General features: G+C 29.8%; 1 long non-coding RNA gene across 9 annotated transcripts in view; it reads left to right on the top strand.

Annotated features, from left to right (window-relative positions):
* The first annotated feature begins 799 nt into the window (after positions 1-799).
* The window catches only part of LOC107444121 (uncharacterized), a 244,955-nt gene continuing 218,330 nt past the window's right edge, over positions 800-27,424 (top strand). For 3 of the 9 annotated variants that reach the window (XR_015431003.1, XR_015431002.1, XR_015431005.1), the window contains exon 1: positions 804-1,210. This is a non-coding gene — a long non-coding RNA (uncharacterized LOC107444121). Of the gene's footprint in view, positions 1,211-27,424 lie in introns of all 9 variants that reach the window. The other 6 variants (XR_015431008.1, XR_015431004.1, XR_015431006.1 and 3 more) reach the window with 5 other exon arrangements.

Here is a 27,424-nt window from a genome sequence, read left to right as displayed (position 1 = left end):
AGACGTCCATAATTGAAGAACAGGCCAAAAGTCTCTCCTATCAATAAAAACATTATAAAAGCAATAAAAAAAATTATTGTCTAAACAAAGTTACCCACAAGCTAGAGAACGTAAAGACGAAAGAGAATGAAGAAATGAACGTTAAAAATAGTTAATTCAAAGTATCAAACAGTCAAGAGATAAAATTTAAAATAATGAAAAAAAGATAAGTGTAAAATTTCAAATAAACCAAAAAGGTCATTAAAATAGAAATAGATAAAAGCTATTAAATTTAAAAGTAGGTCGGAAAAGAGAATTTAAAAAGGTAAAGTAACAGTTCTGTGCTAAAACCATAATCAAATTGTAAACACTCTAAAATATAAGTAAACGTATTAAATACAAGGTAGCTTCATAAATAACATAAACTTAGCTTCCACTAGAAAAATTTTCTCAAAAGGCGTAGAAAGTAAGCAGCCCTGTTATGCCAATTAGGTAATTTTTGTAAAAAATTCGTAGTCAAAATTTCTGCCTTTGAAATGATTAAAATATTACTTATGATCTGATTTCAAGTTCAATAAGATTTTTAAATTATGCCAGAAGCTCTGAAGAGCATACTTTAAACATCATTTAGCTTCAATATGCTGATAACATAGGTTTCAAACTTATTATGAAACTAGAATTTTGTACCAAACGTACATCACAAGCTCTGCAAAGATTTTGCACGCATCGATATATTATCGACAACAAAGTTCCATGAAAGCTTCTATAATTTTTCAAATGGTCAAACAAAATTCCTAGTGGACAGGAAGGAGGGGTTGAGAAGCGGACAATACAATGTAAGGATATTCAATTCACCATCTAACCATTAATCAAGCCATACACTGAGACATCAGCAGGGAAAAGGGGTCACATGTCACACCAGAGGTGGGAATGCAAAGTCTAGGACAGGACATCGGGGACCAATTTAAAGCACCAAACCGGACCTTTCTCGCCAAGTTTATACTCTGGACAAACGAGAAACGGAAAGAAATTCAAAACGACTTAGGGATTTGTAACAGCAATTAGCACTGTATAAACCACAAGAGCAATATATTCTTTAACTGTCCTAATGGAGTGCTAATCTGTAATTCGTCAAACTCTGGTCATTATAGTACTCAGTAGGCTTTCAGTCATCAAGATTAGTGACACTCTATGTCCGCATTGACTTTACATAGGGGAATACTCAAGAAAGGTAATTTAGTTCACTTGACTTCCTGCCTCTGTTAATCCTCAATCCTTCAAAATTTGTCATTACAACGCTCAACTTATGTATAGCATCTGTACCTTAAAAAAAACGTCTTCAAGTGTAGTAAATTCTATTTATACTAAGAATGTTCTTTTTATGGTATTCTCATTGAAGATATTTTTTTCTAGGTGGCTAAATTTTTATGTTTACTATTCTTATTTAACTTTATTTTCTATTATACTTTAAGACCAACAAACGTTTTTGTGATTTAATATTCATTTTCGAGGTATTTTTATGAACTAATATATGGTATTATAATTAACCTGTTTTTTAAATGATTATTCTTTTCTATGCCGTATTGTACCTAAATTCGCTAAATTCTTATATAACGTTATATAGTAAGGTTAAATTTTTTCAAGTTTTTTACTTTTATTGTCCTCAGTTGTGATAAAATATAGACTAATTGTTGATACATTACTTTGCGGAATGTAAAAATAGTGAAAGAATACATCTACATCTGGATTATATAAATTTTGGATTTTTTGCAGGTAAGTGACTTGATTTATACCATTATTATGTCTTACTATTAGAACATACATAATATGTACAATCGACGTTTAAAAAAAAATATATATACATAGCCTCGTAATTTGATGTGTATTATTACAAAAAGGACAACTTGCTTCGCCTTGTGAGCAAGTTTTTCTTGTAGTAGCATAACTTCTGTTTTAATGTGTGATTTTCACTTTCGTAAATTTGATTTAAACTGATTTTTCTGGAAATGTGCCTTTTAAGGTGTTCGTATTCAGCAGCTTTAATTTGTCATCCACTTTGTAGAATTTTACGCAGAAATCCGAGCAGTGGTATCCCTGTTATAAGTACAACATCAATGATATTCCCTATTCTACAATAATGTAATGAATCTGATCGGTTTTCTTTCGTATTATATCATTGTTGGTTTTAAACTCTAAATAATTTGTTCAAAATAATCATACCGTCCTGTATTTACACAGACGTAAAATTGGTAATGAATGAAACAATCTTATATTTATAGATGAAAAATCGACATTTATGAATTACTTCAATTATTTACAATAAAGCAGAAACATCTATAGATGTATTAAAAACTATGTAATTGAACGATCGTTTTTAATTCTGTATTATTATGAAAGTTCTAATATTTCGAAACGTCGCATAACTGCTTTCAGCAGTAGCAAAAATGCTTTCTAGATAGGCTTCTTAGCATTTGTACATCAACCAACTCGTAGATTCGTTGGTAGATACGAAATAGCAGTAAATTAGACATAATATTCTACAAATTTAGCTACATTTAATTTATCAAAGTCAAGGTAAAAAAAAGTGTACTATATTTGAAAATCCCCTATATTGAAAAAATGGTAGTATACATTTATTCCGTCACTTACCATTTTAACTTTAAAATACACTGTACCATAAATTAGAGGGGAAAAAATTTTTATGTTATTAAAATATGCTTGAGTAAACGTACCTGTATTATTTCTCGAAGAAAAATTCTAATAATAAAACACTTGTGCTATAATTTTCTTTTTTTTAAAATGGAAGAGCTTTAAAAAAAAAGCACTCCGTACAAATGAGTTTGATATTTAGTCTTTATGTATATTTTACTTTTAGTTTACTATATAACATGTTTAAAGCGTTTTGTCAAGTTAAAACTTAATTTTCACTTACAAACCTAAACATGCGAGTATCGGGTTTTACATAAATATATTTAATTTTTTAAACTTAGTGGTAGTCAGTCATTCAACTTTTTCAAATAAAAATTCAATCAATTAAGCGAAACATTTACTACCACTTTAAATATTTTGTGAGCTAGGTTTACATCTATGTAAATTTAGATTAAGAATATTTTGCCTCCACTTTTTGTTTTTGTTTTTCAAAAGCACAAGGATGTAAAAAAAGAACGTCATTTGTACGTAATAAACCAGTGATGATGCGATCGCCTAAAAAGCAAAGCACCCACAATTTTTACCATAAGTTTCAAATAAAAAATGAGTACATCAAATTAATAGGAAAATTCATTTAAATTCAACACGACTAATCATTAATTCCCTAGTATTCATTTCAAAATACTATGGCCATAACCAGGGCTAGAATGGTATTGAAAAACAATTTTCTCAAATTTTTCAAAAACCTATTTATACTTTAGACGTTTTTAGATAAAAATTACTAATAAATCGTAACTAAAAGAATTGAAATTAATAAAAAATAAAATTATAATTAAAATAAAGTTGCAATTTATGTATCGTAAAATGTAAAGAAATACCTGTTAAATATAAATAAAAGCTTTTTGTTTTTTAAGGAACATCAGAATTCTTATGTTTTAAATGTTGATAAAATGTAATAGCCGTAGAAAATGTATTTGTCACTGAATAAACTTAAATAATTAAACCGATACTTAAAGTAATGTACATTTTCCAAAATTAAGCTACTACTTAAAAAAACAATCTAAACCGTACTTATTTAAAATAAATCTGGTCTAAAAAAATAGACTAAATCTAGCAAAATTCTTTCGCTTCTGTCTTATTAAGTATTGATAATGTTAAGATATGGTAGAAGTTATAAATAACGAGATAAACAAAGGCGTGACGAGATAAATTCTACCATTTTGATAATTTTTTTTCAGTGAATGTTTCATTCTTTACTTATTAAAACGAAATTCAAATTTACAATTGTGGAACCAACTTTTGGTTCAATACAGGAAATAGTAATTTAAAAAATGCAACTATGTCACTGGAATCCCTGCTCTTAATGACTGATTATTAGACTGATATCATTAAATATAATATAATGCCCAGCTAGACTAAAATTTTCAATCGAAATTTGCTGTTCCTGAAAGATTTAATAATGTTTAGATATGGTAGTAGTTACAAATAACGAGATAAATTAAGAAATTTAATATTAATGAAATGAAATTCTACAATTTTTATACTTTTTTTCTGTGAATGTTTCATTCTTTACTTATTAAAACGAAATTCAATTTACAATTGTGGAATCAACTTTTGGTTTAATGCAAAAAAATAGAAATTAAAAAAAATGCAACTATGTCACTGGAATCCTTGCTTTTAATGACTGATTATAAAATTGATATCATTAAATATAATATATTACCCTGCTAGACTAAAATTTTCAATCGAAGAGTAAATAATGTTAATGTATGGTAGCAGTTACAAAAGAAGAGATAAATTTTGAATTTTATTATTAATGGAATTAAATTCTATCATTTTTATTCTATTTTTTCGGTGATGCTTCATTCTTGCTAATTAAAACCAAATTCTACTTACAATTGTGGAATAAACTTTTAGTTCACTACAAAGAAGAATAATAAAAAACTATTTCACTGGAATCCTTACTTTATATGACTGATATCATTAAATATAATATAATTTCTTGTTTATTGCTTGAATAGATTTTCAAATATTATCTATTTTTAAACATGTACTCGGAGTACTTTTCATAAGTATATGTGCAGTTTGAGAATAATGCACATTTATCATAGACTGTTTTCTATTCTTTTACCTTTCAGTTCCTTTGGAATTTTTAACTCTTTACCCCCCCCCCTCCGCTATTCTAATGCAAAACTCAAAACGCATTCTTCGAAAGCATTCCTTAGAAAAAGAAAAATAAGTACAGCCTCGTTAATGACTTTTCCTTCACTATGCTTTAAGGTACGAAGGATTTTTTTGAGGGGGGGGGAAGGGGGGAGATGTTTAGGAAAAAGAACTGCAGCACAAAAAAATAAATATAAGAAAAACTAGAAAATAAAGAAAAAAATCTAAAAACGAAGCAACTTGAGAAACGAAAGTAAAAATAAAAATAGCTCAGGCAGCGTGAAAAAAATCTCAGAAATAATTACATCTTTGAAGTTTTGCTATAGCAGGCGAAAAACAAAAACACAAAAAACTACTAATAAAAAATCAAAATTAAAAACGAGATGAAATAATAACAACAATAATAAAAGGAAAATTTTTAAAAAGGCATCCTTGTAAGTTACAGCAAACTTAGATGTGTCCAAGTATAGCCCATTAATCTTTCTTCGCGCTGTCACTTACATACTGATGAGCCTGAAGAATATTCAGTGCATATTCTTCAACCTGAGCCGCTAATTAATATTCGTGCTGTGTAGAGAAGATAGGTTCCCTATCTTCCTTTACTTAACACGCGCATAATAAAAGAGACCCACTCCAGCATTGTTAGGTTCTGATCTGGTATGCAGATGATCACGGGGGGTTCTCCCCTCAAGGAAGATGATTGTTCAGAAACATCCCATTTTGTTCTATTCATTTGAATTAGAAAGTTCACCAAATGAATACTTCTGCAATTTTTAGGCTTAATAGTTGAGCTGAGAATAAATGTTTTTCAAAAATAGTTTGCATTGAAAACGATTTTTAAGGATAAAAAAATCGTCGAAGAATTGCCGTCATCGACAAAGCTCACATTGAATACTTATTTTAAGAAATTGGATGCTAATAAAATTTACATAGTATTTGATTACAATTATTTGGGACCCGCGCTAAGGACTTCAAATTAGTAGCCAGTAAATCAGTCAAATATCAAAAGTGTTAGCCAAATCCCAAAAGTCTTAGCCAAAGGAAGGAGTTTAGTCACGCGAATATCGCATGATCTGGATAAGAACGTGCTAATCGACATTTTATTATTATTTTTTTTCTTGTTACTTTCATTATCTAGATTTCATATCTAGACTTACATTTCTAGACTAATAAGTTATGCGACATATCTAAGGGAAATTACCGTAATCGAATGAAATAAACAACATTTGTTCAGAAATATGTATGTATATATATATATATATATATATATATATATATATATATATATATATATATATATATATATATATATATATATATATATATATATATATATATATATATATATATATATATATATATATATATATATATATATATATATATATATATATATATATATATATATATATATACATATATGTATATATATATATATATATATATATATATATCGCGCCAATACACATTTCTTCCACTGAATTTACGATTTTATCGCATTTGGCGAGGTAGCGGATGTTTAGCGCGGCCCTTGCTTATTGAACAACTTGCTTATTGACTCCTTAAAATGGGTAATACTTTTTTTTTCAGTAAATTTTTTTGAATTTTGAATCTTATTTTTGTTCTTAAGAACGCTTTGCTTACAAATTAGCTTTTTCTTTGTAAATTGTTTACGTTTCACATTGAATCTTCTCATTTCAAATATGCTACATAAGAAATTCGGAAATAACTAAATAATATCGAAGAAAAAAAAAGCCAGAAATAGGTACAAATGTATTTTTTTCTTTAAGAGCCCTGAATTACCCTACTTAGCTTCAGAATTAATTTTTTCGTTGCAAATTATTTATATTTAAAATATGCTATGTAAGAAATTTCAGAAGCAACTAAATAAAAATAGAGAAATGCTGTAATAGGTACAAATGCTATTTTTTTACTTTAAGAGCACTTATCCCATGAATTAATATTTTCGTTGTAAATTATTGAAGTTTGCATTCAATCTTGTTATTATATATATGCTACGCTAGAAATTTCAGATACAATTATACTTTCATAACCGAAGTAAAAAGTGATACACACAGATTGTTTTCTTTTTCCGATAGATAAGAAATATTTTTTATATATTCAAGTTAAAAAATATTACTGCCGAATGGGATCGAAAAAGATAAACTGGATATTATTCAGTATTTATGCATATTACTGGCCAGAAATCTAAATATATGGTTGAAAGACCTACTTTTTACAGCTACAAAACTTTTGTTTAAATTTAGACATGACAGAATTAAACATTGTTATTTGTCTGGATTAGTACTAAATTATGAAGAAAAAAAAATTATAAAAAGAAAGTATAACTAAGTAACAAATGCTAATATATAAACTTTTTGCAACTTAAAATATTTTGTCAGGATATATGAATAAATATCAGAATATAAATACATAAACATATTAATTTACAGATGCCCGAATTCGCATACTACAGTAGAGTGCTCCTATCAGAAACTGTTTCTATGTTTACATTGAAGTTGAATGATTATTTAGCCCCGACATAAGATTTTTATTAAAAAATACATACATAATTTCATATTCATGTAAATATTTTTGTTATAAATACATTATAGTGCATACAAATGTTTTCCTTAACCTGTATAAATCATGTTAGTACAAAGCTACCAACTCTACTGGATTTTCTTGTAAACTACTGGATTTTGCTAGTTTCTCCCGATTTAATAAAAATTCTTCTGGTTTTTGCACATTTTAGAAAATTCCCTAAAATTGCGTAAGTTTTATAAGAAAAATCCCTATTAAAATATAATTTTTGCACAGATTTTTGCTAGCTTGAATATTTAAATAAGTATTACTAATACATAATTAAGCGAGCCTTATTTACAGAAATCAGTTTAAAACTTTTTTTCATTCTAAAATGTTCAGTTTATTTTTACTCGGAACTCTAAATTAATTAAAAAATACTTAAACTATCTTTAATGAGTTAAATGCTTATGAATATTCAAAATTATAAGTAAACATGATAAATAATGTTTAAAGTATATTTATTTAATGTCAATCTTAACTGGAAAAAATTGCAGTTTTTCTAATTTGATGATTATAAGAATCCACAGAATTCCCTATATAAAATATTTGGTACATTCTGCGACAATTATTATGAAATTTATATTATTATTTTTGTTTTAAATCTACTGGATTTTTTCCTATTCATGTTCTCAGTTATGTTAGTACCACAAATTAGGGTAAACTAACCAGTGAAGGAACACTTAAGCTTCGCTTGCCTCTTAAGAAGTCATATTAATTTCAAAATTCGTAATTTTAGTTAAATGACAGTGTCAACATATTTGTTACTAATTGCAAATTATGTAAAAAAATTGTAGAGAGCTTACATAATATTGTTTTAAAGTTTCGGAGGTTCAATAACAAGTAGTAAGAAGACCAAATGAAGGAACAGCTCTTACAAGTGAATGAATACCCAGTAAAGGAACACTAAATTTTGGTTATTTTTTAATGCTCTTTATAAATTTATAAGGCATACAAATATCTGAAAACAAGCCTATTCTTGAAATTATAACAAATAAATACTTGGAAAATGTAAACTTTTTCTTGTAATCATGAATTGAAAATTAAAGTGTCAACATATTGACACATACTGTTCATTCACTGGGAGATCTATGCCCAGTAAAGGAACATGCCTGTTCCCTCACTGGTTAGAAGTTTTTTTTCGTATTTTAAACATACTTTTGATGCAAAACATCACTAAAGGTACAAGGAAATTAAGGTTTATCTTTTATTTTCATTAACTTAGAAAAAAAAACAGTAAATGAACACTTGTTCCTTCACTAGTTTTTCATCGTTTGGTGATCCAGTGAATAAACACCACCTTATCTCAGTACTTCATTATGCTATGATGCTTAAAAAAAATAAAACGTAGCTTTAATAACTATATTTTGAATTCTCTTTTTCACAGAGAGAAAAATAAAACTATTACATGCAATTAATTCCACTTCAAACATATAAATACAATCACTCAACTTTTAATTTTTTCAAAGAAACAAGGTGTTGCAGAGACAATAACAAATTCAAAAATTTTTCCAGAGAAGTCCATTTGACCAGGTAATCCAAAACATTGGTAGATGACTTCTTATTGTTTGGCAGTAAGCTATTGTTACCAATCTATCTAAAGTAAAACCTTCAAATTCTTATTTTTAATCAATATATATTAAATGTTCCTTCACTGGGTAGTGTTCCTTCACTGGTTGATTTACTCTACCTGTTTGAAAAAACAATATGTTTGCAAATGATGCTGTTGGATGCTAACAAATTACGGAATCCTAAATAAGTTACAAAATAAATAAGTAAACATGAAAAATGGCAAATTTCTATATAACTGGTCTAATAATTGGGTTACCACACGACTAAAAATTGAATAAAAAGGGATAACAAAAAGAGGATAAATATCTATTTCTTAACAGATTTGTGACCACCACTATACGTTATTTTATATCCACTATACGTTATTAAAATATCGGTATAAATATCTGTTCGATCAAATTTCCAAATCGACCAATTTAAAATCGACCAAATTTCCAAATTTTAAAAAAATTTCTATTAGAAATTTCAATTAACCTTTGAAGTAAACTTACTAGTAATAATTAAATTTTTAAAGAACACGTAAACTCTGCATAATAGTTGCCATTTATTTTTTTTTTTACGGATTAATTCAGCTATTCCGTAATCAGTTTTAGATTGAAATCAGTCTTCAGAATTTTAAAAACTATGTGAAAATTAGTAGTAATAACTTTTGAAAAAGCGACCGACAACACTCTGTAAATTGAAGATTGAATTACTGTACGTCGACTCCATGAAAAAATTATTATTCAAAAGAGATATTCGATTTTCGCGCGTCTATCGTGTTAAAACATCAATTGAACAACAAGAAATTGCCTCAAAAACGATTGAAATTGGACATGGTTTGATGACGGAAAGCTGCACACATCGCGTGCATTTTATTTTTTGTATATTAGATCTTTAACATGGTCACCACTTTCAGTGACTTGTGTTTGATATTTCGGCAGCCATTTTCCATGTAATTGATCACCCGTTGGCAATTGGCAACAGTGACTACTTGGTGAGCCTCGGTCACCGATTCTATTTCTGATAACGAGGCCTGATTTAATGAGAATCCAGATTTAACGAAGAAACATGTTATATTTTAATGAAATGATAGCTGCTTCCCTTTCCAAATAAATTTAATGATTAATAAAACGTAAGAAAATCTATAAGGAATTTTCTCACTTTAGCTACCACTCCATAATGTTTGAAGTTTCAGATTTAAGAAATTTTACGTGCAGTCTTAATATTGGGTCGAAAACACACGCACTCTTCGGGGTGATCCTGAATGCAAAGAAATGATGTTTAATTTTCATTTCTGCACTTTATTATTTCAAAAAATTTAGTTTTCCTTTTAATCGTTCCATGCCAGGAAAAGGCATGTGACCCTTTGCCCTCCGAGTATTTTAAAATGCTGTTTGAACTGATATAAGCACTAAATCGTTTAAAATACATAGTACAGTATTTTTATATAATTTTTAAAATTCTTGAAATAATTTAGTCACTAAGGTAAAAAGTACTAATTTAGTTATTAAGGTAAAATTTTTTTATTAGATTGGCGAATATTAATGTCCCCTCAGAGGCGGCATCAGAGTACAAAAGGTTAAACATGTCTCAATCTTAGTGAATTCATGCAATGAAACACAACGGCACTTACTGGGCCAATTTGCAAACAAGAATTCAGTTCGAAAAAAAAAATCATTTTATTATAGCACAAAATGAAAAAAATTTTTATCACTGCTGGAAGTACTCGAAGTAATGTCGTCTACAAACATCAAAATTTCAAATTAGAATAAGCTACATAAAAAATAAATTAAAAAATCAAAATCAATCTATTTTCGTTGCTGTACAGCGTTCTAGCTGGAAGAAAAAATATTTCTAGTTGAAGGAATGATTATACAGTATGAGTTTCACTGGCCCCTGTAGACTCGTACATGTCAAGAAATTGGAAATGAAGGGTTAAAATCAAGGGACCCTACGGCAAAGGGGTACACTCAATGTCCCCTCAAGCTATGGGGAGGGGTGGTATTGGCATCGTCACCACCGTCTGGACGATTTATGGTCTTTTCCGCTATTGATCTGCAAGGAATTCTGTAGGGGTAAAGATTTATGGCTATATTTGTCTTTTTTTCTGATGGAACGCCACTTATAATTAGGGGGAAAACTGGAAGAATAGAGTAAGCTTGACTACCTGAAGGACTACCACATTTGGCTGTAGTTTGCTTCTATCAATAACAAATAAAGGAACAGATTTATCTATGATTTTCAGTCTTATAAGTGTAAGTATTTCAGTGTTATAAGTACAGTTAATAGCTTTAATAAATTTAAAATTTCTAAGGCGGTTAAACCACATTATGATTTATAGTAAATAAAAATTTGTCATTTACTTGTAATATATATATATATATATATATATATATATATATATATATATATATATATATATATATATATATATATATATATATATATATATATATATATATATATATATATATATATATATATATATATATATATATATATATATATATATATATATATATATATATATAATGAAGGATGCTTTAATTACCATTTGAAATATATGAAGCGGTCAGTAGAACAAGGAGATCTAAAAAATTTCGCTTATTTGGGTGAAATATTTTGGTTGACGCGATTCATTTGTTCATCATAATTCATGATAAAAAATTTACTTCCACTTTTCATGACCCTTCTTCTTAGAAGTGGTTCTAATTGTTAACTGCAAACATACTTATGGTGTAGTATTATAATGCTTGAGAATCATTTGCATCTGCAATATAAACTCTAATGTTAAATACATAATCTCAATAAAAACTTCATTCGCTTCAAAAATATACAAATTGGAAAAAATAGTGTGTTTTAAACGCTCAAAATCGGAGCTCATTTTCAAGACTTGCGAGATGTGAATGAGAAGAAGCAAAAATGAAGTTCTTGATCAAGTAATAAATCCTAATAATAAAACACTTTTATTAGCACGTTTATTGAGCGCCAGAATCAGTACGATTTATGATTGGTATATTGTTATTGGTACGGTAGAGAAGCCAATTTTCGAACGTTTTTATAAATGGTAAAAAAAAGGTGGCAGATTTTCTCAAATTCTGATCAGTTTTGGGCAAAATAAATGAACATGAAATTTGTAATAACATGATTTGTAATACAAAAATTAAGTTCGATATTCACGAGATATGACATTTTAAAATTTAACCTTCGAAATTTAAACAAGAAATTTTGCTCTACAAACCACGAATTTGCTAACACTTTTTAATGCTTTTACTTTGTGTTTTTTTTTTAAATTAATATTTCAATTACTTCCTTTCTTTCATTGGTTTAACTCTCACACGCATATAAACTAGGAAAATCTATAATACCCATGGAATATAAGAAATCCTATGCAGTTGAAAAAAAAGACCCTATCCTTTTTTAAGAAAATTTTCCGCCTGTATCGATAATTAAATGTCCATATTTGGAGGAAGAAGTCAAATATGTATCAGCGCATCTTACTAATCTATTTCTCTTCTTAAAGGCGTTCAGCAAGATTTTCCACCACAATGTCAAAAGTGAAACCATGACCTTTGGAGTCAATACCCAGGTCTATGGTCAAAGTTGCACACAATACCACCATTAAAGAAGAAGGGGGAAAAAACCCAGTTTCATAAAAACCATTAATTCTCACAGGTGTCTCATCCACCTTAGCTGTCACATATCTCTATATTGCAATGGTAAACAGCAGAAATTGATCATAAAAGCTACAAAACTTTCTTTTAAAGTGCAATCATTCGTAAGCAATTAACTAATTTTATATTCTTTTTATTTTAAAAATCATTGAAAGTATTTTTTTTTTTTTTTTAATCATTTGAATTAATAAAATAAAAACCAACCTCTTCAAATATGAATTCCCTTTTTGAAAATTCGGAAAGTTAAGAATTATAACGCAATTGTAATTGCCTAAAATATTCATTAAGAAACAATATGTAGCTCAAATTGACAATACTCCTGGAATTCTGCTTGAAATTTAAAGTTGCAGAGAAAGAGGAGAGCTGTAAAGTAAAGTTAAGAATTATAACGCGATTGTAATTGCCTTAAATATCCATTTAACAGCAATATGTAGCTTAAATTTACAATATCCCTGGAAATCTGTCTGAATTTAAAGTTCTTAAGTATAAGTAACACTAAAACTACAAACTCATGCCTGTAACTTTATCTCCTTTCTATAACGATTTTCCCGCGTGTAATAACAATTGAATAAGAATTGTAGGCTGAATTTATTTATTTAAACTTCTTCATTATTATTATTTTTGTTTTACCGGAATACCACAGCAGGATTATCAGTTAAAGAAGAGTTTCTGGAAGCAAGGGTCCGGAGAAATGGTACCGGTAAATTACGTCCCGGTAAAAAACGATAGACGGAAAAAAAGGTCCCGGAAAAATAGGTACGGAAAAAAAGGTCCCGGAAGAAAAGGTCCCGGTAAAAAAGGTACCTCCGTAGGGAAAATCTGTAGGGATATTTCCCCTCTCGCTTTCTGGGCAGCATGAATGCTTCTCGCTGTTTCAATGAATATTCGTTTTATCTGTAATAATTCAGATTAGATCATTGAGGTAATGAGAAGGGTAGGGGGGGGGGGACTTATGGGCTGGTTGTATTACGCTTTTTTTTTAAATTTTATTTCATTTATTTATTCTTCTTTGATTATTTTTTAAAGTGGGAAGATACTATTTAAATTTTTCAATAATGTTTTACTTTTTTTTTGTAATTTTTTTAAATGAAAAATATGTAATTTTCTATTTTAAATTCTTTTTTTATTTCTTTAGAATAAATAAGAAATAAAAGTTAAAAAACCATGCACGGAACAGCAAAAAGCGCTTCAATCGAATCTTCTCATTTCAAATATTTTCCCCAACAGAATTTTCCCTACACATGTACCTTTTTTTACCGGGACCTTTTTTTCCGGGACCTTTTTTTTCAGGTACCTTTTTTTCCGGTACCTTTTTTTCCTAGAACCGTAAAAAACATACCCCAACCGGAAAAATCTGCAGGGAAGGGACTTTTAATGGGACGTATTTCTTTTATTTCTTTTTTAGGGGATGGTTTATTAAAAATGTTTCTTTCTTTTTAAGGGAAGAAAAATATTTTTTTTAATTTTAAGTAATGTTTTGTAGAAGTTGATATTTAGATTAGCTAAAAGGAAGGGAAGGGGACTTTTCAGTGGTACGTATTTTTTCTTTTCATATTTACTTATTAAAGTGAGGGGGTTATTTAAAACTTTTGTTTTTCTATTAAAGATATATTAGATTTTATTTTTTGAAAAATAAATTTTGATAATAACATACAATTTTCAAATTTTATTAATTTAAAAATCCATTTTTTGTGAATATTTTTTTCACTTTTAATTTGGAGTAAGTGACATAGATAGAAAACATTAAAAATTACACATTGAGTCATTGCAACAACAAATACTCGACCTTGAATAAAACAGCGAAACGGTGTTTCATATTCTCTTTTCAAATATTTTTCCCTACTCAGTTACCGCTGACCGTATTAGATTTGAAATTTATTGGTGAAAACTTATAAAAAGATACATGCAGTATTGTAATATTGTTACCACTTTATATACTTTTTAAGGAACGTACAAACCCTTTTTAATATAAAAAAATATTAATATAAATGTCTACGGCAAATTGACTTGCTTAATTAAAGTATTTAAAACGCAAAATCTAATTCAACCTCAGCAACGAAAGCTATTATTAACGCTATTTTCTTTTAATTACATCAGGTTAATGAGCCAGATCATGTGATATATTTTTAAAAATATATCATCTGAATTTTTTGCTCCATAAGAAAAAGACGACATATAGATTCTATTGCAATTACCCTAATGTAAAGAACAATTCAGGAGTTTCATTTAATGAATAAATAAAAAAAAGTTGAGCAACGAAAAAAGGACATTTGCTACTTTTCAGAAAATCAATAAAGAATACAAAACTTTAATTATGCTTCGTTAGTTTTGTTTAGTTTGCATTTGTTTACAAAATTAAACTGATACCAAATTATCAATAATACAAAATATGCTTTTCTTCTTTTTTAATATACAAGAAACTTAGCCATTTCGATAGTTTTTAATTTTATTATCAAATTTTTAAATTATTTTATATTTTAATACTTGATGAAGCATGATGAAGAAAATTCCTTTGCAATAACTATTACAAGGTAATTAATGAATTTAAATATAGTTGTAAAAGACATTAGTAAGATCAATAGTTTTTTTTTTTATGGCTGTGATTGCTGGGCAATTAACAAAGCAGAAGAAGCGATGACTTTCGATACAAAAATGTTAAGAAAAAATTTTGATACAGTAAGAGAAAACGGAGAATTCGTTACAACCATGAATTAGAATCAAAATTCAAAGAACCTAACATAGTCTAACTATGATCATAGTTTCTCAAATAAGGTGACTAGGACATGTATTTCAATACATTAAAGAAAATCCAGTTAAAAAAAATAAAAACCATCCAAACACAAGAGGGAAAAAGAGGAAACTGCCGTTTTTAGAAAAATTATTTGCTTTATGGGATTAAGCTTTTTGATGATGAAAAGCATAAAGGTTAAATAATGTGTAACTGCCAGTCAATGGAAAAGATTTACGCTAAATGATTACAACTACAGCGTTGTGAGTTATCGCATACGACCCATGATCACCCTTAATATTGACTAACAGAGATGCTTTCATGTGTTGCTATTCATAACAGGGTCCTCAGGATCAACTTTTTAACAAGATAGTACTCGGCCGCCTGCAACAAACGTATCGTCACACCACCCTTTCCTGGTCTGGATCCCCAGATTTGTCTCCGAATATTTGGGACCATTTGGAACGGCACGTTGGATAGCTTCCGAGTAAAGTCGATTTAGCAGTGTTTTTATTGCAAGTGTAGAGCAAGATGCCGCAGGACAACAAAAGGGAGTTTTCATACCTTAATGACCGATCGTATGGTATCCTGCAATCACGTAAGAGGTATTCCGAGAAAGTACTACAACCTCTATTCATTTGTATTTTTTTTTCTGCAATAAATGAACTTTCTTCGTTTTTGACGAAACTGGTTCCTGTTATATGCTGCAAACGAACATTTCGTGTAAGTGACGAAATAGCTATCGTCACCTCTTCGGGGAAACGAATTTTGTTGATAACAAGGATATGTTTTGTCACTCCATTTTTTCCAAAAAAGAAAAAAAAAAAAAAAAAATAACAAAAAGCCCGTAGTGCCGAGATTTTCTAATAATCACTTTGCCAAGGGATCAATGTCACTTTAATAGCACAAGAAAGACGCAAGACAGGGAGTTAAATTGCACCCATGCCCGAAGTGGGATTCGAACACCGGATCGTTTTGGTACGAGACGAATGGCTTGACCCCCAAACAGGCGGTCGCATTGTTTCAGCACTTTATTTTCGATCGTTAATTCTTCATCCTATTTACAACATTCTAGTTAACAGTCTCCCATAATGCACTATGAGATTTCAAGTAGAGGAAATATTTTCGTTGCATATTTGAGAATTTCCATTTCGGCATAACTCATTCAGCAGATATCATGACGAAAAAATTCTCAAAATTAACGAAATGTAGTTCAAGGATTTCTGAATCGTCAAAACTGAGAGTTTTATTTCTGAGAATGCTCTATATCTAATCATTTTCAACGAATATAAATCGCGTGAAATTGGATAGAGTAGTTTCGGTGATGGCGGATTGCGTTAATGATTTTCTAAAACCTAGTGGACTGCGCTTGTAACATCTTATCCCCCTTTGAGAAGAGTTGGTGATCAGCGCTCAAAGCAACCCTTGTGACCATCCCTCCAACTTCAGTCATGCAGTAAAACATTTTCTGATAAAATCGTGGCCCTGACATGAACGAAGTGTGCATTTGAAGAAATACGAAAATTCTTCCATTCCAATCTTCCATTTTTTGGTCAAATGTACAATTTTCATTCAATAGTATTTCTTTTTATTTGTTGGAAGTTCTTTTTTTTTTTCTTTTTTTTTGTTGTTCATTTTAAGTTCACAAAGAGCTTTTAAAACCTTGAAAATTGGTCTAAATTTCGATTAGATCAATGTGATTTTTTCAAGAATATCGGTTAAAAAATAGAAAAAAAATATTTGATATCCTTTCTTCACCTTGAGTTGGTGAAAAAGAAAGAGTTTTGGATGTTATACTTACTGCCATGCTATAGACACGAAATACCAAATTTTTATTAATTTGGAAAAACCTTACTTTAAAGAAATTACATTTTAGCGAATTTTAAACCTGTCTATGTAGACCAAATTTAAATAATCTTCAGCATATTACTTTCAGAAAAAAATAATGTACATAAAATGTTTGAAATTTTACCGTTCATCTATTGAAAAGTTTGTAACTACAACATTGATCAGAAGCCATGTTTGGCAAAACATGATTTAAAAAAAAATCATAAACTTATGTATTTTTGATTTAAATCGGGCTATTAGTATTTTTATTTTTTTTATTTGAATCAGATTTTTTGGATTTTGTTAAATTTTCTAACCAAAGCATCTGATAAAAGATTTTAATATTATCAAATATATGATTTAAAAATAATATAACTAAAATAGTTAGTATTTTTTGCTGAAATAGATAAAATTATAATTATATTCTTACATACAAATCGCTGAGTTGAAAAAGAAAAAATGTGTTTCAAGCTCAATTTGCGAATGATTGTTAAAAATTGAGAGACGATTTGTCAATTAGACATCTAATGAAGAGTAAATTATTTTATATCAGAAAAGATAACTTAAAAAATTACTTAATTACATTAATTTGAATTAAGCAAACCTTGATACACTCTAACTACATATTTAACAAGATTTAAAAGCACTGGATTTTAATTATCAAAAACCTAAATGTGTGCAAGTTAAATATGTTTTTAGACAGAAAATAATTTTAGATGTATTAAATAGAAAATTACAATTTAAGAGTTCCATACCACTCTTAGTCACGCTTAGCCACTCTTAGTCACTTAGTTTAAACCCTTCATTATCAATAAAATCAGACTAAAAAAAATCGCTCACTAAAGCTTTATTAATTCTAAAGTAAGAAATATTTATAATGCAGTTTATATTTAAAAAAAAAGATCAGTTTGTTTAAATTATTGATTTTTTTTTTTTTAAAAAATCACTACTGATTTAAATCTATACATCTTCATTTAGATGAACTTCTGAAAAGGAGTTGATCTTAAAGCCATCTTCCTCCTCCAAGGGCTATAAATAAATATAAATGGAAGCATTTTATCTTTATTAATTGTGTCGGTATATGTCTTTTATCTTTGTGCTTGATTTTGTAGTGTTGATTAGAGCTGTGCTTGTTGATTAGAGTGTTGATTAGAGCTATGTTAAAATGTTCGAATCCAACTCCGACTCCGGACTTTTCGGTAAACTTGATTCCGCTTTGATCAATAATCAATTCCACCAAATTCATGGAAAAATTAATTGTTACTAAATAATCTTTTATAGTTCATTTAATGTAACTTTATAATTATTTAACTGATAATTTGATCGCTAATATTGTAATGCAAATAAAAACCTCTATCTTTATTCTATCTTCCTACTCTGTTGATAATTGAGTAGATAAGCAGATTCATATAATCTTTACTCCATAGTTACATGCAATATAAATATATCTGATCTTAATTCGAGTTTTACCGTCACAAATACAAAAATAAGAAGAAGAAAAAAATTTTATGGCTATTTTTTAAACACTTTATGTGAATCCTGAAGTTAAAAAAAATAAAAGTAAAATAGTTTTTAAAAACCATTAAAAAAACTTTTCTGGGGTTTTGTGCAAAAAAGTAAAAAAGAAAATATCTTCAAGAAGAAATAGCAAAAATTTTTAAAGAAAGAAAAGTTTGTGATTTATCTGATATAGTTATTATTAATCGAAAACTTTCGAATTTTCACCTGCTTTCTTTTTAAAATTAATAAGAAATTCCAGCACATTTTAAGATACAATTTACATAAAATGAACACAATATCTGAAAAATTAACTGAGACTATATCAACTGGATTTTTATGAGATAGAAAGTTACACTCAATATTTTAATTTTTACTTTTTTTAGCAAAACCATAGGAAAGTTGTTGTTTTTTAAGATTTTTGAAAACATTGAGCACTACGCACTTATACAAATCAATGCTTTTAAATATATCAAAATCAATATTTTCCATTCACAATAAATCAAAGTTAAAAAGAAAATAACACAACGTTTACAAATGGATAAGTTTACCATTTCTTTCATTCGAAAATTTATAATTCTGCACATTTGTAAGTTTAAATTATTGTAACAACAATGAAAATGTAATGATAAATGTAATACTATCAGTAAAATTCTAGTTGTAAATCTAATCCTGATTCCAATATCCCCTATTTAATCCTGGCATAACTCGGCCTAATATATTTTGATATATTATTTTTATCCAGGTAGAAGTTTATCACCAAGATAGTGCTTGATTATTATAAATAGCACCTCTCACATGTCAATGAGAAAGGAGACCACTAGAAACGCAACCAACTAGAAGCGCAATCCGCATACTGTTAGGAGTAGGGGTTGTAATTGAGGCAATTACTAAGCGCAGTTCGCCGCGACCCGAATAGTTTTGATGTGCTGGCAAAATTAAATTAACTAGTATTATTTTAATTATTGTTTCGCTACCATTTTATGCATTGTGGGGTGTTGTTCTTGCTACCATTTTATGCATCCTTACATTTATACTAATGCAAGCACTAAATCATTTAAATTTACAATACAATACTTCTTATAATAATTAACAAACATAAAATAATGTTTTCTAAATGTGAAACTCTTTTATTTCGTAGTTGTGACTTTTGATGAGAGGGGAAAGATTAAAACATATTTGGCGCTTTCACTAAGGAAAAATTTCCTACGATTGTACAAGTTTACAACTATGACTAAGTAACCCAATAGTTATAAATATTTTTTTTTCTTATTGTAATAAAACTGGAAGTGCAGAAATTGAAATACAAGAGTACTCGGAGAGCTTCGGGCGGAACTATATTAACTAATTATAATCAGTAATATGACTCAGTATACCTTCCCAGGCAAAGCTCAAAGAATTTTCATTTCTCCCCTGAGTGGAGAAATATTTAAAATTTTTCACTCCAGAAAATAAATTTATCTTATATAATTTCTTGGAAGCATTACACTTATTTATTTGTGCCTAGTAAATTCTCGATTATAGGTATCTTTAAATTACATAACTACTTAATTAACTGGATGACTGCGAGAAAAATTAAATCACTTTTCACGCAATTACTTTCAACTCATTTCGTTTAATTTGTATTCTTTTATTTCTTGTACTATTCATTTGGCCATTAAGTGAACAAAGTACGGTGATAAAGTCATTTACGCACTTATTCAATCATTCAGCAAATAAACACCCTCTTAAATGTATCTGGTCGTGTAGACGGAAGTAAATAAGCATTTAATACCGCAATAAATTATTTTAAGAGGAACGGTGCTCATGCCTTCTCAACCTGTTGAATTCCCATTTTTCATCTGGAAGTTAAATTGTATCGCTTTTAACCAAAATTGCCCGCCGAGAGCCCGAAAATTGTTGCGGGACTCTGACAAATCGGCCTTTGCGATCATTAAAAAGGAGGCTAATGAAGCTTTTTGGTCTGAAACGGAGAATTAAAAAAAGAATAAAGATTGGACAAAGAAAAGTGAAAGACCATTTACCCGTTTCTATCACACCAGTACGGGGAATGACAAACTGCTAGCAACGTTCTAATGTGTCGTCATAAAACGGGTGACTCGTCACTATAGGCGGTAAGGATTAGCTAATTTGATTTTTGTGTGTTTACAAGTTGACCTCAACAGCCTGGCCTAATAGAGAAAAGGTCGCCTGTTAGCAGGTGGTTCTCTTTGGTCATTCATTATTCTAGCCACGATACGAGAAGAGCAGAGTTTACGTGATTTACGATTTGCAAGAGCCCGTCCATTACACCAGAGTCCTCTGCTCATATTTCAAACACCTCTTTTTGATCATTACGGCTACTGAAATAAAACACTTTTAAAAGTCTTTGCTTAGATTCCGCTCTCATGATTATTTTTATTATCACTTGCCTATTGCTGTCTTTTGCTTCTCTCACTCCATTTATCCTCTTTCAGAAGAAAGAAACTTGTGTTTTCAGATAGGTTGCGCTTATCTCACTTTACCGCAATAAAATTAGAGAACTTTATCTCTTTTATTACACTTATTATTTTTTTTTTCTTTTTTGAAATGCGATCAGATAATAATAGTTTATGTAAAAGTATAATTTGGAAGAGGGGAAATTTGCCACATTATGTTGTATCTCATGAAAAAAAAAATTATTTTGAAACGAAATGTTTGTGATTAAAAATATTATTTGAGAATTTATATTTTTTTACAAATATTTTCAAGTATATTTAGATTTTTTTAATTAAAGGATGTCATAGCGAAGATAATATAAATTTGGTGACTGAAAGAAAAATAAATCACAGGATAAAATAATCAAGAAAATATAGTAAATAATGCTATGGAAACAGTGCTATGGAAAAAATACCGGGTACTTCTAAAAAGCGGTGATGAAAACGAAACATACATTTGTGACCACCACTGCGTATTATTGCTTAAATGCACCATTAACAATCACCACTTTATGAAATTTAAAAGTTTTATATCTTAAGTATTAGTTAACCTCATTATTTCAAGAATTAGAAGAATTTTATAAAAATGATGCGATGTGTATTTTAAATAATTTAGTGCATATATTAGCTCAAACAGTATTTTAAAGAAAAACGGGTTAAATAAAATACAACTGTAGGAGAATTTCAAGTTGTCAGCCCTCTAACGTTGAAGGGGAAAAACTTGAACACTTTGAAATTGAAAAACTTGTGCGAGCCCCGTCAAAATAATTTTTTCACTTTTTTTTTTTTTTTTTTTACTTTCCGTTTGGATACTTAAGGAAACAAAATAAAGAAAGAAAGAAACACATGAAAAAAAGAATCTTACACTATATAAATATCTCGTCAACATATAAAGACATCATCATTTGAGGCCAGTTTTTTTCCCTATATTTTTTTTTCTTTCACAAAAAGATATAAAAAAAATGGCGGCATAATTTGTTCAGTATAAGTTTCTGTCTTGAAGAAACAAAACATGCATTTCCACGGCGATATTGAGAGTATTATAAAGCTTTTTATTTGGATCTATTACTCTGGAAATGAGATTTAGTTTAAAACTTACGTGATAGATAACATAAGAAAGTATCCACTTAATTTAATTAATATTACACTATTTTTTTATAATGGCGCTTTTTATGTCACTGCAATGTAAAAAGTTGGGTGTAAATTAGTTATAACGTAATTTCCGTTTCATCTGCTTTTGAATACTTTCAAGCATGTTTTTCACTTTTGTTGCAAACTTTTTCGATATAGAAATACAATTCAAAAACTAAAAAAGATTTCAATTATTTGCGGAGGCTAAAGATATATACTGGGGAAACAATTTAAGAAATTAATAATTGATGCATATATATCACGTCTCTAGAATTTTTTTTGAGCATTTAAGATCCGATGTTCCCGGAATATGTTTCAAAATATTGAAAACTGGTGATTCAAATCTTTCATTCAAAATGGAGAAGAGGAATATCGGCCAAAATATATTAATAATATACCAAATAATATTAAAAACTTGCAGCTGGGAAAGCCTGGTTGGTAGGGCGTTGGGCCCAGATTCAAGGGGTCGTGGGTTCGATCCTCGCCTGTCTCCCCGTGAGGTAAATTGCGGTCGGTACATATTACATCTGTCGGATTACAATGACTTCATTGTCTCCATAGCAAATTATTCCTCTGGGGGCACTGAATTGGAGATTGATCGTTAAACGGGTTATGAGGTGTGTGGGGCTGTATTATTGGCCATAAAGGGTGCTACTGAAAAACAAAAAACGAAATCTCTGAGTTAAAATTTACTTGGTTTCACCAAACAGGCTTGCTGATATGTGCAAGCATTAGAAACAACAATGCCATATTAACATTATAAAATTATACCTCTTGTGATACATATCCATTTTTTAAATCAAGCAATTGCTATTTTTAACCAAATTTATCTTTAAGTGAATGAAATATCCATGTAATGTCTTTGCACACCTGCTACCACAATTTTCGTAAAGGTACTTTACTCGATAGAGTATATAAGGGTTTGGCAGGTAAACGCTTGAGCAATAAAGTTGAAATTACATCCATTTGGAACACCATTTGGTTATTTTAATTTTCTACCATTTTTTTTTTTCGTTGGACAATGTTTACATTACCTAGTCCTAGTATCAGTTGTGAACTGGGCGTCTTTAATAAAGAAATATGTTTCCCTCGTAACCGTAGTTCTTTTAAGTTTTCATTTCAAAATAGACCATAATTAGCATTTTTTTTATTCATCTCAAGCTATGGCTGGGATTGCCTGGTTGGTAGGGTACTGGGCCCATGATCAAGAGTTCGTGTGTTCGAAGACTCCCCAAGTAGTAAATGGTGATTGATGCACGTTAAATCTGTCGAGTTGCAAAGTCCTCCATGGTCCCATAATAAATCAGTACCTCTGGGAGCACTGATCCAGGAGTTTCCTTGTCTTCTGGATTAGTTCAAAATTACAAGGCTACGGAGTTGAACATTGGTAGTCGTAAACCCAAAAATGGGTTGGCTGTTCAACGACGTTTATAAATTCATCTTAAGCTTATGTATATACACCAAAAACAAATTCATAACTAGACTAGATATAGCAAAAGAACTGCAGATTCAACTGTCCGATAAAAAACATAGTTTTAAATTATTTATAATAAAACAAGTAAAAATCATCCCACATAAACTGTAAAAATAAAATCCTTATACGTTTCTTAGTATTTTGGAAACCTCCGTCTGTAATATTCAGAAACATTTCGCAGCAGAAGAAATTTGAATCCCTTCTTCTCTTTCATTTTTTGAAGTGTTCTCTTTCAGCGTTTCTTTTCGGAAACCTCTTATGGGTACCTATTACGCCTACCGTCATCTATTGAAAGGTACCTTAAGGTAGAGTTTACATGTTTTATATAATAGTGGATTGGAATTTAATAGTAGTAGTACGCTACACACGCTACACACTGAAACTGAACCGGCATCAATGCGATTCAGTTTCCTACTTATGAAAATATAAGAAATTTCTCTCAATTGATCTGAAACATGTTATTAAATAAACTCTGAGATTTTCGGAAACATTTATGTCGAGTCAAAATTAGTTTCGAAAATTTTTCACGTGTTAAATTTTACAACCGTTGTTGAACAACCGAGGGTTTTGGGTTTACGACTACTAATGTTCAACTCCGTAGCCTTGTAATTTTGAACCCAATCCAGAAGACAAAGGAACTTCTGAATTAAGTATGGGTAGAAATTTGTCTCTTGACGGTACTGATCCGCAGTTGCGTTACAAGGAGAGGAAAGCAGCGAAAACCACCCAGGGTTTGTCGGATGCCAAGGGGATTCTTACTAATGATCCATCTACCACTGAGGCTATTTGACGCCAGCACAGTGGTCGGTGCAAGCCGGATGCGGAATTCGTAACGACCAGCTATAGCTGTGATTCGAGCCCGGTTCATCTCATTGGAAGACGGACGCTTTATCCTCTAAGACACCACGCCTCAAAAATGTCGAATTAAATATTTAAAAATAGTCTTCTCTAGGTTATAACGTTTTCAATTAATAAATTTTATTTCTAAAGTTCAATTCTGTGTTCCGCTAAAAGAGGATTGATTATTCAGGGTTCCATCGCAGAAAAAAGAATTGGGAACCACTGAGTTAAAATATGTGCAGACTAAGGTCGCAATTGCTAAATCAAAATTTGCTGTTCCGGAAAAGGCTATTCCACATAAATATTTTTCTTAACTCCTTTTATTAAAGTTTCAGAGGTGTAATAAACTAAAAATAGTGTTTTTTATTTATTTCGTACTTCTTTCATATTAATGTGCTTTTTTGTTAGACAATTAAAATATACAGTTTTGCTTTTATTACTGACTCTATAGATAATAAAAATGTCGTCGTAAAAATACGAGGAAAGAAAGATTAATTATGTCTACGCAATTCATCTTACTTTTTCCAGCAACAAATACAAACTGACTAGATTGTCAACCGAAAGATCCCTAACAATAGGGTCAACTTTTTACATGTATGAAGCGCACCACGCCTGACTCAGAATATAAACCCAACCCTGTTTTCGTTTTCTCCAGGATGGAACAAAAGGATAGTCGAAAGTGAAAACAAAAATCCCACTTAATGCACAAAAAATGAAAGAAGGCGAAAAACCGCGAAAAGTTTGCCAACAAATATGGTCCGAACAGTTTTGTCCACGCCCACAGAACCGATGTGGGAGACACGCAAACATAGCAACCCGATTGGAACACCAACTGTGGAAAGATTAGAAGGAGAGCTGCTGCGTTGGGGGTGGTAGACGACAGAATCAATGCTCTATCACCCTCTCTGCTGTTCTATAGAACACTACTAGAACTTATCTTTATAACGACAAGCAAAAGGAGGACTTGTTGATGAGCTGCAATTTGATGGGTTTTTTTTTAAATGAGAATAATATAATAAATGAAACTTCATAATTTGTATTCAACTAATTTCCGCATTATCCAAAATAAAATAATTTTAACCAATAATCAGATCAAAGCTCCCATTTTTAATTACCTGTTCTCCTGAATCGAAATTGATAGGAAATAAATAATTAAACCTCAAACTTTAAACATTAATAACGATGAACTCTAGATATAGCATTACATTTGATCAAACCATAAACTGGGTTACTAATTTTCGGAAGCTTCATAATTTTTATTCAACTAATTTCCGCATTATCCAAAATCAAATAATTTTAACCAATAATCAGATCAAAGCTCCCATTTTTAATCATCTGTTCTCCTGAATCGAAATTGATAGGACATAAATAATTAAACCTCAAACTTTAAACATTAATAACGATGAACTATAGATATAGCATTAAATTTGATCAAATCATAAACTGGGTTACTAATTTTCGGAAGATGCTGGCAGTAAAGGTACAGCATTTCTTCCTTTTTTTTTTTTTAAAGTAAATTTTCAATCAGAGTAAACTATTAATGACTACCGTTTCTTATTAACATTTATCGCATATATTTATTCACTGTTATTTCTCGTAAGTTGCTCGTAATGATACATTCGTAGTGTCCTTCACCTTGCTGCTTTTAACTTGGTCCAGAAGACAAGGGAACCCCTGGATCAAGCAGTGGTACAAACTAGCCTTTATGGAGGACGTTTTGACGAAACTTACCAGCATTTAAGTTACATGGAGAGGAAAAACCACTAAAACCTTCCACGATTAGCCCGTCCGAAAAGGAATTCTAACTCATGATTCTTTTACCATTGAGGATATTTTACATCAGCACTGTGATTAGTGCCAGCCGGGATCAAAATTCATATCACCCAACCACCACTGGGATTCGAACTTCAATTCCCAGAGCCACCGCGACTCTGGTTAGAATATGGAATTTTATTTATTCCTTAGACATAATAGCATTTTAGTAACGAAAGTTAGAAAATCATCCTCTCACGTGATATTCGCTTGGTACGTGAAAAAAAGAATACACTCCAATCCTCTGTTTGCAACCAATGCATATATCATTATGGAAACTACAAATCTTCTTATATTAGTATTATAAAAAAGGTTTACGTATTTATTACTGTTTATATGCAAGAAAGATATTTTACAAACAATATATCAAAATTATTTAGAGATTAGATAATGAACATCTAATACGACATTGCATTGTAAATGGCAACATTTTATCATCCAAATCAATCTTATTATTATTCTAGTCATACTAAAACCAGACAAATAAAAGGATAAACAATAAGCTAAAACGATCAAGCAATTACAACTGACCAGTTATTTGTCCTGTCAGAAACTATCTTCTATTATCTTCTTGAATTGGAAGATTTATCTAAAGAGCAATTGGAAGGAATGTCGAATGAATTCCTAAACACCCCCATGCAATTTCACGAATTTAAAAATATAGGTTATTGAGGCTTTGTTTGGAAGAGTTTTAAAAACGCATTAATTATCGCTTGGGAACTGCTAATAGATTTTGTTCTAAAGGAAGGTTTTGAAGATCCTTTCCTAGCCATTCTACCAATCAATGAACAGAAACAGATGAAATTCTGCCGAAACCAGTTCTTTAAACTTGAAGGGGACGACCTAAATTGCATATATTCTTACTTAAACAAACGCCATCTGGGAACTTACAGCTGACAAGAATTGGTTATTCTATATTGGGAACAGAATTCTTGATTGTAACTTTAAATATTTCAACTTGAATATAAACCAAGAACGTTTTTTAGCATTTTTAACGATTTAGATTTTTTGATCAATTATAATCTTAAAATCTTATGCAAAATAACGTCATGTATCA

This window comes from Parasteatoda tepidariorum, chromosome 12 (genome assembly GCF_982258835.1).
Source record: "Parasteatoda tepidariorum strain Cologne lab strain chromosome 12, Ptep-v5.0, whole genome shotgun sequence".
Taxonomy (NCBI): domain Eukaryota; kingdom Metazoa; phylum Arthropoda; class Arachnida; order Araneae; family Theridiidae; genus Parasteatoda; species Parasteatoda tepidariorum.
Note: the sequence above shows the minus strand (reverse complement) of the source record. Positions and strands in the feature narration are given on the sequence as shown.